The sequence below is a fragment of the Ischnura elegans genome, chromosome 4 (genome assembly GCF_921293095.1).
Source record: "Ischnura elegans chromosome 4, ioIscEleg1.1, whole genome shotgun sequence".
Lineage (NCBI taxonomy): Eukaryota > Metazoa > Arthropoda > Insecta > Odonata > Coenagrionidae > Ischnura > Ischnura elegans.
In genome coordinates this window covers 89,879,239-89,895,972 of record NC_060249.1, presented here as the reverse complement: position 1 = coordinate 89,895,972, position 16,734 = coordinate 89,879,239, and the positions used below count along the sequence as shown (strand labels likewise).

Below are 16,734 nucleotides of genomic sequence, written 5' to 3'. Positions count from 1 at the left end.
TGGGGACAAAATGGAAATGAAGGGATCCACTATTACCTACTTATTTTCGTGGAATATTTCCTCGCAGTACGTTTCGCGTAAATATCAATTGATTTAATGCTCTATTCATCTTTAATTAATTCTTCTTGCAGTCTAGTCTACCTCTCGTCATTCTATTCAAAGAGTCTGTACTCTTTTCCGCCTACGTTTGCTCACTACATATCTTTCACTTTGTCAAGGACTTCAGTATCCCATCCCTCTCTTGTAACTGCACCCTCCTCTCCTTCTTGTCATCCTATTTTTTTCGTCGCTGTGCACTGTCTCATTTTCGCAGTGTCTTCAACGAAAATCTCTTCATATTTATGACCCTATTCCACATCATACTCACACCTGGAGCAACTATCCGTGGCTTCATTTGTTAAAATTTATCTCTTATCTATTTTTTCAGTATTAACGCTTTTCAATGAGAAAAACTAAAGCGAGCACTGCACACTTTATCTAATGTAAAAATAATTCAGCCTATTACCTCATGGCAAGGCATAAACATGGGATTTTTCTCAGTTAATGACGATTACGTGCGAATTTTTTATTACATTCATCCATTTTCTATTGTATAAGCTTTTTCAGAAGTAACGCGTATAGGCATCGCTCTCTGTATATGTTAGAAGTCATCATGAAAGGTATTTCGGATTGCAGTCGTTCAGTTTCTTGGAAACACAAATGCTCCCAAATACTTACAAATGGTCGATAGTCATGCTTGTCGATTACCCAGTTTTAGGCTCAGTTTTTGGCTTAGAAGTGAAGATACTACTAAATGCTAAGATAGGAAAGACCCTGAGAATCTTAGAACACGGAGCAATTTGTGATGAGAAAACTTCCTTCCGGATTTTACGGAAATGCGTATCAGAAATGAAGAAAAATGGAATAAATAAATGCTGACAGAATCTATTAGGAATGGTGATGACATGTGATAGAACATTGTGGGTAAATGATTGTCATCGAAAATATGAAAACCAATTCTTTTCCGCCAACAAAAGCAGCGAAAAAATTGTCTTCAAAATTTTTTCAAGGTGAAGAAACATTTCTAAGTAGAATTAATATTCTATTAATTTTCCGGTTAAAATTATGTCAAGTAGATACCTTGACTGGATCCAATAGTCTTAGTTCCAAAAAATGTTAAATATCATGTATTTTTTACGTGTGTTATTCAAATTTTCATGAAATTGATTTAGCAAAGTAACCTTATGAGATGGAAATTTTAGATCTGGCTTTAGCGTGCCTAGCATTTAAAAAAATCAGCCATTGAAGTCAACGAAATCATCAAAAAATTAAAATTCGCGTACCGAGTGCGTTAGTTTTTGATGTAGTTTTTATCGTATACCATCCTGTCTATCGCAAAATAACCACGTGTTTTGGGTATAAAAAATCCGCCGCTTTCAGGAATGGACTCTTGACGTCTCGAACGTTTTCAACCCCTTGGAATGGCTTCGTAGGGCTCTTCTTCGCGATTGTCGCGCCTTTAATTGGGTCAGGAGCGATTTCTCGCGTCGTGCGCTCGGGGCCAGGGCGGTGGCTGCGATCCCCGCCATTCCCAATGCTTCGCCCATTCCACCGGACCACACCTCCATTGAACCCGCCGCTGTCCCCGGATTAGTGCACTTCCAGCTACGCGCCGATGATATCCATTTATCCGCTTGTTGGCTGCTGCTTGAGGGGTGTCAACCGGCTGTCGAGGTCGTTCGCACCAATGACTGTGGTCAACACGTACACCACGTGGGGTCTCTCCCGATATACCGATTTAATTTCTCATGCTAATCAATTCCGCGTTGTATCCGGTGTCCTTGACAACTCATTTAGGATAATACACCAATTTATCTATGAAATAGGAATACCGTGTGAAAATTTCACCTAGAAAAAATATTTCACCTTGGCCTGGACCGAAGTAGTATCCTCGCATTTCATTTAAGCGCTCTAATCAATTACATTCTCTTATGCCTCCACTCTTGACAAGTCATTTATATTAATGCAACAATTTGCCTATGAAATAGGAATACCGTGTGAATTTCGCAGAGAAAAAATATTTCACCTTGGCCTGGACCGAAATAGTATCCACGGATTTAATTGAAGTGTTTTAATCAATTACATTACCTTACGCCTCCACTCTTAACAAGTCATTTATACCAATACAACAATTTAACTATGAAATAGGGATACTGTGTGAAAATTTATAGACAAAAATGTTTCGCCTCGGCCTAGGCCGAAATAGTATCCACGTATTTAATTTAAATGCTTTAATCAATTAAATTTCCGCATCCAGAGCTCCCCCTTTTAGAGAATTTTTGCTGTGGTCCAGGCGAAAGCTGTGACAAACTCATAGGAATGTTTGTACCAAAATTAAGATCACCATATAAAAATAAGATAAATATAAGGTAAAAAAGATGGCCAAACCTACTTAGTTATTTGAGAAGATGGTCTAAACTCGGTGGTCTAAACTACTTAGTTATTTGAAAGGTGTTTTACCTAACGGTGAAATACCTTTAATTACAACTTTATTATAGTTTACCTATTTGTAAGAACCTCTGAGGGCTCGAATCAACAGTTATCGGGCGAGGAGGGTGGTTTCCTATTATTTTTTTATTGCCTTAATCGAAAGATTATTACTTCTAGAGTACGTATTTCACGCATTTAGATTTTTAAACGACGATATCTATTTTTCGCGATTAAATGAAAAGTGAAAATTTCCAAGCGCGCGAAAACGCGACGGCTAAGTGTGAATGCTGGGAAAAGCCCATGTGACGTATTTCTGGTTCCCGCTGCCGCCGCGTGAGATGACCATGGGGCGAGGCATTGAGCGCTGATACGACGCAGGATGCTTGCAGGTAGCAGAGTACCCTGCTAGCTGGTAGCGCTTGGCTTAAATAAGGATTATTAATACCTTATCAAACGAAGAAAACTTTCCGACCTTAGCCAGTTTTACTAATTGTAAGTGATTATTAAGATATGTTTCCCTGAGCTTTGTGCCTCATGCATGCATTGGTAATCTCAGACGATGTATAACTCCTATCTACTCGTATAGAAACTAGGTCCTGTGACGTCACGTGGAGTGGCATCGCATGGGCGCTAATCTGGCCTTTTTCAAATGAGGAAAAAATTGACCATAAACATTCGTCGTAACTGGGATTTCTAAAACCAAATAATTTGTATATTATGAATACACTAATGGTGGGTAACGAATCGCAATCAATGGCTTTCGTTTTCTTTGATGAAGGAAATTACCCTATTGCGCTAAGATTCACAGATTTTGGTGCTTATTATATTGTTGGATATTTTGTATGTTTTACTCAAGAAAGAAATAGAACAGGCGAAAGGGTGTGTAGTATTGAGCCCTAACATTTGCGTGCCTACTTTCAACTGATTGTACCCCGACCGGAATTCTACCTTTTTTTGAGTGACCTTTTTAAATTACGCCTATGAGATGAAGGAAATATTTCAAACAGCAAATATTTCTGGTTGTAATTTGCCTTTCCAACTCGCCCCCACCGTACCTATATTTGTTCCCACCCAGTTTCCTGGAACTACCAGCCGCGAGCCCTGCAAGGCAGTACAAGTGCAAGGCGACGAATGAGTCACCTAATCCAGACTGGTCGCTCTAATGTTTCTCTCTCTTATTGTTTCAGGTGAGGCTCCCTCTTGGGTTTTCTCGAAGCCGACTTTTCCTCACCGAGGAAACTGGAATCGTTCGCCTTCGGTGAGTCCTCTCCGAGCAGTTTCCTTCTGCTCTTTCCCCTTTTTCCTACAGTGCGCGCGTAACACTTCCGGTCTCCCCTCCCCCATCTATCCTACCATCCCCCCTCCTCTTTGGCTTCTACCCTCCCTCTTCTCTTTTAACCCCCTGTAAGGCCTCCCTCTGTTTACCCCCTCTCTTTTTTACACTGCAAAGTGCAAACAAGGCCGAGGGTGCACAACGAACACATCTTTTATCCGTGAATGAAATTGGTCTCAGGACATTATTACGATTCACTAATAAGTACACAATTATTGAATGAAATTAAATAACTTTGTTTTATTCCACACTTTATTTTAAATAGTACGACCCGGGTTTCAACATCTAGTGTGATCCTGATGTTGTGTGTGTGACCCAGTGACATCCTGATGATAACACTAGATGTTGAAACCCGGGTCGTACTATTTAAAATAAAGTGTGGAATAAAACAAAGTTCTTTTATTTCATTCAACAATGAAACAATTCCACAGAATAACGCCTGAGACCGTGTCTTATAGTACACAATTATATTTGTCCTCTTTTGACTCCCTCTCTTTTTTACGCTACAGCGTGCAAACAAGGTCGAGGGTGCACAACGAAAACGTCGTGTATCCATCAATGAAATTGTCTGAGGATGTTATTACCATTTACTATTAAGTACGTGATTATATTTGTCCTCTTTTTACCCCTCTCTTTTTTACGCTACAACGTGCAAAGGCCGAGGGTGCACTACGAAAATGACGTGTACAAGTATGCGTGAATGAATTGGTCTCAAGATATTAAAACCATTTACTATTACTAGAATCAAGTGCTCAATCATAATTTTGCGCTATTTTGAACTGCCCGTTCTACCCCGTAATGAGTAGGGTGACAATGAAGCGGTACGTGTCCCCTATCCCGGAATCTTTGGGAGATGCATTTTTAGATGTACCCACTCCTGATGAGCTTCCTGTTCCCTCACGATGTGTCAGGATGCCCCTATAAAATAACCTTAAAAATGTGGGAATAGTCTAATTCTATTTATTTGATGGTAAAAGAGGTGAAAGAGCTTTTAATTGTACTTCAAAATTTTTACTCCACCCCGTGGAATATTTTTCTGGCAACTATCTTAAGCTGTTTTCAAATAAAAATATAACTGAAGTAATTTTTAATTTTAAGTTGCTCAATTTTAAGGTAAATAATTTAAGCTCCTTCGAAGTTGATATCTTCGTCGTATTATATAGAGCTACTTCTGTTCTTTTTAAGCTGGTAACATTTCCCTGCGTTTCAGATTGTGTGTGTCGATGCAGTGAGATTTATCCTCTCGGTTGATATCTTTTTAAAGCAATTTCACCAGTTACCATCTTTTAAAACATTCTCTTCCTGACCCCATTGTGCTCTCTCCTTTTTCCGGTTTCTTTCTTTCGTCTGAACATGTGTCCATCGGAAGTCACTCCATCATCCTAAACCGTCTAGTCTTTGCTCAGGGCTCTCCATTAATCCCCTTCTCCAACGCCATCCGGTCCTCAAGCATCATTGCCCAACCCTTACTACAAAATTTTTATTCTTTTCATCCACAACTTAATGATTGAATGAAACATTGCCGGAAATTCACGCGTGGACGATGCGAATAATTGTGCGGAAATGTGAATGCCGAATATGTTTTTGTGGTGGACTAAGTAGGGTTGCGCGATATTGCGCAAGATAGGGTTTCCGCCGCTAATTGGCAAAGTTATCTGAATTGCATTTTTCGTCTATTTATATTGTGTGTGGTAATATACACGTGTCAATGCTTGTCTGGATTAAGGTTTTGGTAATAGCAATGCCGATTTGCGCCAAATAATTCAAAGAAGGATCGCACGACGTTCAGACGGATTTATTTTGCTTGGATAATTTGCTAATTATTCCCTGCGATTTTGAGATGTGGGTGTGGCGAAGAATGGAGAAGGTGAAGTGGACGGAGAGGAGGAGGAACGATGAAGTGCTGGATATGGTAGGTGAGGAGAGGAAAATTTTAGATGAGATACGGAGGAGACAGAAGGTATGGATGGTGCGAGTTCTTAGCGGGAAGGGGATGTTGAAAACAGTGTTAGAGGGTAGAATGTTGTGTAAACGAGGGAAAGGAAGAAAAAGAATAGGATTTTTAGATAGAATGAAAGGGAGTAGGCCTTATTATGAATTGAAGAGGGAAGTGGGTGAAGGGGAGGAAGGATCCCAGAATTCTTCTCAGGTACTCCATGGAAACCTACCTTAATCGGTAGAATACTTAAATGCTTACAATTAGTAATAATTCCCTGCGACAGGTCCTCTCGCACCGTCGCGGGAAGTCTTCATCTCAGAATATAGTTATTTAACTCTTCACGTTCTTTGAATGTTAGGCATCTAATGATATTCAACGTCTGGTTTAATTAGAGTGAGGAATGTGATGCAAGCTTGGTGTCTATAAAATAAATCGCAAACTTGACGTGCGGGTGGTTACTTATCTATGATTTTTTTGTTTTTATTCACAAATTGGCGATTGACGGTCGATATTTATTTTCACGGATTTTTTTTCATTTATCCCTCGAATTCATGGATTAAATAGTAGTTTTGAGTCGGAATGAGCGAACCCGTTGTGGTCGCCTTTGTTCTAACGCAGCCCACTTGAGTATCATGAAATTCCAAGGGTACAAAATGACCCTATACCTTGTTTAAGTGTATAGGTCGTGAGATGGTAATATTTCTGCGATTGGGAGAAATGACTAATAGTAAAACATTTCTCCTATCTCCGTAGGACCTAATGATAAACAAAGATGTCGTACTGCCCACTTAATTTTATTTCACAGCTCAACTACAAGTGTTCCGATTGGCTTGCAATCATCATCAAATACCGAATATATCAACAAAATTAAGTGAACAGTATCTTTGTTTATCATTTTATTTGCGGCTCCTCATATATCTCCCTAAAAAGTCGGCTTATGCGTACATCCTGCCTTAACCGTTAGGATGTTGTAAATAATGATACTTCCTGGTAATGAACAACATTTCAATAAGTTCACTTATATATTTTTAAGGTGGATAATTATTGCTGATGAAGTCTTCACGGGAAATCAGCCGGGTCAGGATGGACATAGCTGCCCATCATTCACCCTGATGACGATGACAGAGAAGGCCGTCGAAACGTTGGCAGCAACGTCCATCCTGACCCGGCTGATTTCCTGAGAAGACTTCATCAGCAAGGTTCGCCGGGAAAGCACCAAATCCTTCATCATTCACCTCTATGGATAGTTATTTTTGGTCGTCGAACGTTCACGTCCTAATGTCGTGCTGGCCGGAACTTCGTTTTCTCACGAATGGGACACCCGAATGAAGACATCACTAGTGTCCGGCATGTGCCCCTCAAAACCCTACCATCCTCCCTCCTCTAACAACTCCCTCCCTCCTTCCCCACGTATCCCATAATTCCTTCCACACTTGGACAATGAACTTGTGTTAAACGAATTACGAAATCCCGTCGCGTAACGCTGCGTCCTCTCGTTTGAGGTTGGGTGGAAGGGGTGGTCGGTGTCTGCTGCTCTGGTGGTGGCTTACGCCTGTCGAAGCTCTTCCGAGGTGTGTGATGTGGAGGGGTTGTGAGGGTGCCTTGTGTGGGTTAGGCTCCTTCCCTCGGCCGCGTGTGTTGCTGGCGACGCGGCGGGATTGCGGGGACAGCAGCGTCCTCGCCGTGCGGGGTAACACGGAGAAGGGTGTTAAAGTTGAGGTGTGTATTCGTGGAAGCCGTTGGCTGTCAGTGCGGTGGTGTCTTCATCACCGGAGCCGAGGAAGTGTGTGTGGAGGCGACTGCCGTTGTGTCAGACACCTCCTGTCGGTCGTCAGATAAATCATTTCAGTCGAATTTTCACAAATGGTGACTTTTTCTCTTCGCCCGGATTATTTTTGTTATTCTGAGTGGTAACTTTGGTCGAGGGAATCACGAGGGTATATTTACGTCTTGTAAAGTGAATGTGTAGAAGTGTGATTTTCGGCTTCTGCGCTTGCGACCAGCATTGAAATGGAAAAATCTGATATCAAGCGATGGTCCTGATTGGCAGATTATGACGATAGTGTTTTTTTGTATCATTTCTTTCGATTGTAAATTTTATTTACATCAAATATAATGATCTTGAGGAAGGATATGTATCAGGATTTTAAGAAAATCTATTAAGTATTTCACATGTTAAATTTTTCTATTTTCAATAGTGATGTTGGAGTGGGGACTCAGTGTTAACCTCGGCTTTTGGTTACTGCGTAGGAACCTTGAGCGCTCTTGTTTTGTTATTTTTCTCTGTGGTATCTCCCGTAAAAAATGACCGCTACTCGTCCTTTTGGTGCAGCCTTTGTTTTGGTGATTACACTGTTTTTCCAGGTGCGATGGAAACGATAAAGAATGAAATTCCCAATCGGATAGGCATAGGATTTCGTCCATTTATACGGCATTAACAGATTTATAATAATTTAGTTAAAATCAAAACACTTCCAGTGCACTTAAAAATTTTGGCTGTATTTACTCTCGCTGACCTGCATGAATTATAGTATCGTGAAATTTTAGTGCATGAATATGGGCGCTAATTTTTGTTGCTCCTGAAGAACGACATTGCTCAAAATTGATGCTCGCATGCCTAAAATTTGTGGACTCTTCATTCACTCATTTTTTCGGAAATTTGATGGATTTATCTTTTATGCTGCTAATTACCGAGCTAAATGTTGTATTAAATATTTTTTACTGGGAAATGCTAAATTTAATAATATGCTTTACACTCAGATCCGTGTTGATTAGCTCAAGGCGAAGCGTCGCAACGTTTCATTGCCTGACACACTTCAATCTCTGTACAGCACTCCCCTAGTTGGGTCTGGAATACGCTGCGAATTGTTCGCATTTTTTAAGCCTCGACCTTCGCTTCGGTATGTAAAAATTGCGCGCTCACATAAAAATTGCGTGGTACTCTCCGCCAGACTGTATCCCGGATGACTCCATTTCCGTATCTCGTCCATTTCACAGGTCGTTACTTCAGCAGTTCCGACATCGCGAACGCCCGGAGGAGTCGCGGGGGATGATTTTTTTTCGGCCGGTTTCTTCCGGTTCTCCCGTGATTGGCCTGCTATTATAGTCTGGCAGGTGGTAATTTATCGAGGCATGAATTTAAACGCCCGTGTCGGCTCACCTGCTGGGCGAGAGGACTTGAACATGTCGGTATAATATTGCTCAGATGCCGTCTCGCAACTACATCAAAACCTGTTGCCATCAAAACTTCCGTGAATTCTCTTGGCTTCTGAAATTATTTTAAGCTAGTTTGCTGTTCAGTAGAATTAGTGCTATTAAATCGTACTCTTTATTGTCTAGGTGATTATAATATGCGCCTAATGGAGAAGGCGTCGGAATTTGCCTTCCAAGATTGAAGGTTCGAATCCTGTCATGGTCGGCATTAATTTGTACCGGCCTTGATGGTGTCGGGTTAAAGTCCTCACCTACCTAGCAAGAGGTCGCGGGTTCGTGTCTCACCTGGATAGGCTGCCCCTATCCAGGACATGGCTGTTCGTGCACATGTAATTGTTGACTTGTTAAAAAAAATCCAGGCGTAAAAGGTCAATTTGTGCTTTTTTCGTTGGCATGGGAATAAATTAATAAAAAATAACAATATAAAAGTAGTTCCTTGAGCATTTTTTCCCGTTCGTGTTTGCCGTTCCCATTGATTTCATGTACTTAACTGAAACTGAGTTTACTGTAACACAAGCTCTTTGTCGCTGAATAATGCGCTAAATTTTTTCGCTGTAGAATGTGTGTTTTGTTGAGCTAAAGGTATTTGGGTTAAAGGAAGCTGATAGTAAGGTGTATCAGCTGTCGTCAGTTTTTCTTGAGCTGAATATAATTTTATTCTATCGTAACCTACTTTAGCTGCAGTTAAGGTGTTGTAAATCGTTTCAATGTGTGATCATTTCCCATGCCGAGGACTGCTGTGTTATCGCTTATTGGTTGTTTTCTTTTAAGAAGATAACTTCCTTGATATTTCATGAGCTCACACATGTTTCTCTACTGTTGTTTGCTTCTCTACCCTTGGATATGAGATTATCAACGCAATGATCACCTCCTTTCAATACTTTTTGCGTAAAACTATGGAATTAAATGAATTCCGTAATAAACTATGTGAAACTTTTCATCGTGAACACGTTTTGAAAATTCATTGATTTCATCTATTGATTCATTCCCTTTGCAAAATCTGTGTAAAAAATCTTTTTAAGCTGAATTATTTCGGATGTTACTCGGCGGTTTTGTGCCAAATGAAAAATAATCATAAATGATGTAGCCAACACACATTTTGAAGTAGTGATCCGGGTTCCTATTGCTTTATTAGCATTCATGGAGTAAGAAATCCGAGTTCCATTTATATGAAGCTCGATGGGCCTCAGGTTTAAATACCCAGTGAAGCCTTCGAATCCCGTAAATAAGTCCCTATTGGTTTAGTCGGTTGTGACCTCCACCTTACCTATCCAAAACAATCTTCCGGTTGAATCATAGAATAAGTGTCACCTTCACTGGTGCTCAATCCTGAAATGGATTAACGTAGCTGTCCAATCGATTTTCCTATCAGCTTATACATTCATACTCTTTTTATCACCTCGTATTCAATTTTTTTTACTAATCCTTGATCACCTAGTTCATTGTTTTAAAAGTAATATCCGGCCTCGGTGGCGGGGGTGAGAGGGGGGGGGGGTAATCTCATCTCCTGCCAAACAAGAGGTCGCGGGTTCGAGTCCCTCCTGGGTAGGTTGCCCTTATCCAGGGCTTGGTTGTTCGTGCATTGAAATTGTTGAAATGTTTGATAAACCCCGATGTAAAAGGCCAATACGTTGTGTTTTCGGTGGTATGGAAATAAATGGATAGACTTTTACAGAAACGTTTTACGTCAATTTCCCATTGATCATCAGGCATAAAAGAGTTTATCCCGTGACGGCCCCAGAGCTTAGCATACTCTTCTTCCATCGCTTGCTCGCTTTCCGTCTGTCTCGAGAGAGTGGTAGTAGGATTAGAGGTAAGGAAGGCGAGGAGGAGAGCAGTGATCCGTGGAAAGTGGTTTCCTCGCTGGCCGATGCCCCTGCTTGCCGCCCCTCCCTCCCCTCTGACGCCGCCCCAACCCTTTCCCCCCCTCCACCTCCCCATCCGACTTCCCGTTTTCCCCCTCCCCCCACCCACCCGCCCCCGCAAACCCTCCCTCCACCCCTCCCCACGACTCTTCCCTACACTTCTCTTCACTGATTCTCAAAACTTTCCTTTCGTCTCTAGCATTTCCGCTGCTCCACTGACTTTATTTATTTGCACGATATTTTTCTATGATGTATATAATACTCGCGGACGAGTCGCGTGATGTAGGTATTAATGCTCCGCCATGGGAAGTGTTTTAACATTCCACGCGCGAGCCGCCGCGTATGGGATTTTAATGTATTTTTTTGTTCCTGAGAACAAAAGGACCGGAGAGCGGCTATATTGTAATGTGTAGAACCTTGGATGTCCTTCTCAGCGGGGAAATTCCATCTGTAAGTTATGTATAGCGTATTGATTGTTAATAAGTGCATAAATTTTGCGAATTGAAAGTAGCTGTGAGCATTGATTGCGGTAATAGATTACGATGTTCAACACGGCTAGGTGTACGACCAATAGGTCATCCGCCAAAGAAACGATTTAATTTTTTAAATCTTAACAATATCTAAATACCTAACAGATCTATACATATCATTTAATGGAGAAGTTCGTTTGGATGTAAAAAAATCAGTCGGGTTTATGAATATTCTACGTACAGTTTGCTTATTTTGATGTTTTGCGGTATGTCTCTTTATTATTCTATTGCTAGAGAGTGATATCATTTTTCAGTTACGGAGTTTTAATTGAAAATCATACATATGTTGAGTGTTCATTGTATTTTCTAACCACACCTTCTCTGTCTAAAGTGATGTCGAAAAGATCTCTTAATCAGGTAAGAATATCTTCTTGCTTTTAGAAGTAATACGCAGACGTTTTGTGTTTCAACGTTAAACAATAAACTTCATTGAAATCGCTATGAGCGAAAAATATATGTGCGAAGTATTTGAACTTTAAGAGAAGAATAGAAAATATCTTCATCTAAATGAGTTAAATCTCACTTGCTACTAGTTTAGCATAAGAATTCCCAATTCGATGGATTATACAATTCCGGTATTCTTGGGAAGACCGTGTGGGCAGAAAAAGATCTTACTTTTCGCCTCTATATTTCCTTTTGCTCTTCCATTGTGATGTTCCGAAGCGCAGAGCTCGTTTCCAACATTTACATACGGTTATTTACATAGTCAACTGCGGCAGTAACGAGTGGAGTTGCTACTTTTTTTTGCTGTCTTTCTCTTGGAAGATTCATTCATTCAATCACCGTCTATAAACGCGTTGTCTGATGCGGGTACTCATTTAAATTCCTCTCCCCGTCCACAGCTGGGGAGAATACATATCCTGAGGTTTCATCATCATGTTTGAGATTTTATTACTTTGATATTTTTATCATTATCGTATGCAGTATCGCTTTCTATTATGCATGATCTCTCTTAAACTGTTCGCGCTGATGGTTTAAAAAAAACCTTAGCAAAAACTATTAACTCTGGGGCATATATTGAGTACACCTCTTTGAATCAAGAGTATAAAAAACGTGGTATAAAATACTGGAATATCTTTGACTCAGAAATAGCATTAAAACTGGTATTGCTTCTGGGCGAAGTTACGTAGGTAAAAAGGAAATGGAATGATAGAAGTAGATACCATTTCTAGAAATGAGAAACATTCTAAGATTCATGTATTGAGGTTTGAAATGGCATTAAGAACCATGCGGTAGTGTTATCGCAATTGCTGTATTATCCTCTTCCACTTTGCCATAACTTTTTCTCACCCACGTCCATATCCTTGTATTATGTTATATTAATCATTATTTCGTCTTTGCTAAGGAACACTGACAATCCACTGTTAAACTTGTCACGAGTTTTAGTAAATGTGCTGCACCTGGTATATATATTGTATACTAGCTGACCCGGCGAACTTCGTACCGCCCAACAATCAATGAACCTACAGTTTACTTACACCATTTATAAATCAAGAGCGGCTGTATCGTTTTTAAACATGTTTAATTTATTATAATAAAATAAGGATACAAATTCAATAAAACTACGTAAATGAGTACCAAAATTGCTTGTCAGAAAGACATTTTCTTTATTGAATCTAATTAGGGTGGATCGGAGTACGTTTACGCGGATTTTTGTAAACAAATTTTCTTACGTTTTAGCTTAAGAAATTTTGGGCATTGTGGTTTAATAAAGCAGTTCATGAAATAAAAATTATACGCATTCAGTTGTTGGATATTTGCGTTATTAGCTGTAAAAAAAATGTTTTAGGTCCAAGTCTGTTGCATACACTTGGCCCATTCAGGGGGTAGGTTGACATAACCCCAGACCGACGCTTGACTGATGCTCAAATCGTGCAAGAAAAGCCCCTAGGAAGCAGCATTCGTATTAAATAACTTAAGGCGCGCCAGTTTTAGTATCTCTGTTTGGAAAAAATGCACTGCGTAAACGTACTGCATGCGTAAACGCACCACGGTGAGCCCTACACATTCGGGTATAATGTCTTGCGTCAAGCACCTTCTGATAAACAACAGTTTTTGTTTTGTTATCAGGCGCAAGATGAAGCGGATGAAGCTAAATAAATATAGGGAAGCAAAGCAGTGACGCAGCGAGGGGAGGTTTTGGGGGATAACCCCCCCCCCAAGAGCTTAGAGAATTTTTTTATGAAAGATTTTGTTATTAATATTAGGGGGACGGATGACTAACAAACAAAACATATTTAACTATTCACACAGCCGCAAAACCCACTATTTTGAACCATTTATCTTAAAAAATGTCTGGGGGAAATTCCCCCACACTTCGCGATTAACTTAGCGAGTTTTCTATACCCTACAGACCCGTAGTATTAGCTACGCCGAAAACCCCCTATCCTAGCTACGCGCTTGAAGCGAAGGAAGAAGTACAGAGGATGGTTTATCGACTCGTGAACATAGCACGTTAAATTGACCATGAGAAAATCATGGGTTTTCATTAGCACATGAGCACAAACATCACAAAAACTGAAAGACTGACCATGCGATTTTTTTAATCGTTATCACGAATGCAACACGAATTTGAAATTGAATATGTTTAAGCTCAAAAGGGCATGTGAGTTGAGATCATGGAATCTTCGGAATAAGGACTTCCTCACCTTTGAATTTTCCTTTGAGTAAAGTTGCGTGAATCACATTCCTTACCAATTATTTTAATCACCAAACACGTTCCGTTGGACAGTTATGGTTGGTTTAGTCTTCGAAAGATCATGAACACAGAAACTACATTTTGCTGTAAATCGTGCCTTGGTATGCCAGGTACGTCCAAAGACTTAAAATATTCAGATAGATAGTTGGTGATTTCGTCTACGTTTGTTGCACATTTAAAAGATTCGAATTCATGCAGAGTACGAACTATTTGAATTTACCTCGTTTTAGTCATCCACATCTTTGTTCTTGCTCGCTAAATCAACCATCTTTGATTCTTTTGGTGATCAATCATATTCTGGAACTCTTTGTTTATGAGCTCACTGAAACTAATTTGCAATCATTCCAAGGAAATGAGTTAAAACTACTCGATTCCTCCACAGGAACACGGACATTACCGTTTGTCAACAATTGCTTGGAGATTTGTTTACAAACACGGTAGTGAAGTGTCAACTCGAGCTGGGCCACGGCTGGGCTTACAATCAGCTCGAATTAAATTTAAAAAATGTAATTTCAATTTAATTAATATTTTGAATATATTTAGTAATTAAAATGTTGTATTGTTACTAAATTCAGTTATTAAAGCGGTAAAAACAAAACAAATTATTTAATTTGTAGTTTTGACCGACTTATCAATTGTTGTGTTACTATAACTCCTAAAAGCATGTCCATAGGAAAGAGATGAATTTTTTTGTGAAATTATCCTTTTTTTGATGGCCTATATGTTAACCCCGCCTGAGACGAATCCAAAGAACCAAATCTCATTGAAATCGGTGCAGCCGTTCTCGAGCTATAAGTGTTCTAACTACACGATTTTCGACTTTCTTTTATATATATATATATATAGAAGGGCTGTTTTTAGGGTTTTCCCGGCAATTATTCGATTTTTTTCTCGCCGTAAGAACCATCCTTGGACTTCAACGAACATTTTTAAAAAATAATTGGCCAAATTGGTCCAGGCGTTGTTGAGTTATGCGCTTACCAACACATTTTGCGATTCATTTTTATATATAAGATGATAGTTGTATGTTAGTTTTATCGCGTTATATGCATAGTAACATTGAAGGAATGCCATATTTCATGGTTATATTTATTAAGACTACATTCCTATACTTCTCACTCCATGCAATTTTTTCCATCTGTATGACCTTTCTGTTCTTGGCATATTAGGTGATATTCGACGTCTCCTCAGAGACCGTAGGGAGCGGAGGTACGAATCCTCCAGAAATATTTGGAGGATTGTATCTTAAGTTTTCCAGTCGTAATCAATCTCCCCGAAACTTATTTCTTCTTCTAGTCATCACCCCCGTATTTTTTTTGCTACAGCCATTATCACTTACGTTTTCATCTGAGCTTCCACCGTCAAGAAAATCATCTACGTGAGCAATAGGTACGTAATTGCATTCATGTATTAACACTTACCGTGCTGACCTTAGTGCTGTATATCTGTACCTCAGTGCTGGCAACTTTAACAATTTTGTTATTTCTTTACAAACAACCGTTGATGCAAAGAATAGGTGTTCGGTATTATTTTTAAGAATACATTTTCTTTTCATTTTTTAATTTGTTTGTTTAGAGGTTTACCTTTTTGTTAAAAAAAATGGCAAACTACGATTTTTAAAAAGACGGATGGTGTAGTATTACGCCTATAGTATCCAAAGTGATAAATTAATTTTATTTTCATACACTATTATTTGCAATGGAAGTCGGACATGTACTCATCGCCTTGTAGACCACCTGGTGCTCCATCACTGATGCGGCAACAGTCTTTCAAGTGCATGTTGACAATGTTTGTTAGAAAATGAAGCATTTGCGGAGAGTTACATCAAAGTGAGGAAGTGCAAGAGCAGATTCCCGTGCCGTCTCGAGTTGCGGTCACAGTCGTTGAATTCGCCCGGGGGTGGGGGGAACGAAGGGGGTTGGTGGGGAGGCGGGGGATGCCGCTTCTTTCGCAGGACTCTGCCCTCCGGAGGCGGACTATGGCCCTTTGGCCGTTAGATCAAGGGGGCGTGACAATGCCACCGGGTTACGCCGTTAATAATAAGCCATTGTAACTGGCCTCCCCGTATCCCGCAGCATTATCGCCTCGTCTTCCTAATCTGGTTCTTATCATTCATTATTCCATCGCTTTGGAAACAAAGAACTTCGTTTTGAAAGTTCGGGAAGGGCCCTTTTCAGAGTCGAATTCATCCGTTTTTATTTCGTAAAAGTTAGTTTTATGAACTATTTCTGGAATGTTATGGTTCCATTCATGGTTTAACTCGAAATGAAGACTAAACTGTATAATTATCTACTTAAAGATATTAAAGTTGGGGTAGGTGTAATAGATAGGGCGTTTAGGGTCTTATTTCATTTCCGCCAAAAAAGGAATTGTTTTAATTGTGAAGTAAAGTGATGGAGAGACTGGCTGGTAAACATAATGGGGGAAAAATGACTGGAAGTTCCCATTTCAATTTCTTAATAGTGATAACGAGGTCTTGAATTGTACGAGTCTATAAATCTCGTATCTATAAATCACATTCTCATGGAATAGGAACAGGCCATGCTGTGAGTCACAGAAGGAAGTTCAATTAGAGGAAAGGATATAGGCCGTCCGGGTGATTCGCAAATTGTTAGGTACCTATAAACTTACCTTAACCGGTAAAATACTTAATAATAATGATAGTTAACTATGATTCACGTCCCGCT

General features: G+C 39.9%; 1 protein-coding gene across 2 annotated transcripts in view; it reads left to right on the top strand.

Moving 5' to 3' along the window:
- Positions 1-16,734, top strand: part of LOC124157751 — a 712,413-nt gene that overhangs the window by 289,749 nt on the left and 405,930 nt on the right. The window contains exon 1 of one of the 2 annotated variants that reach the window (XM_046532752.1): positions 3,709-3,727. The exons of the other annotated variant lie outside the window; for it this stretch is intronic. The gene's annotated coding sequence lies outside the window, so the exon portion shown is untranslated. Of the gene's footprint in view, positions 1-3,708; positions 3,728-16,734 lie in introns of those variants that run through there. 2 annotated transcript variants of the gene reach the window in all.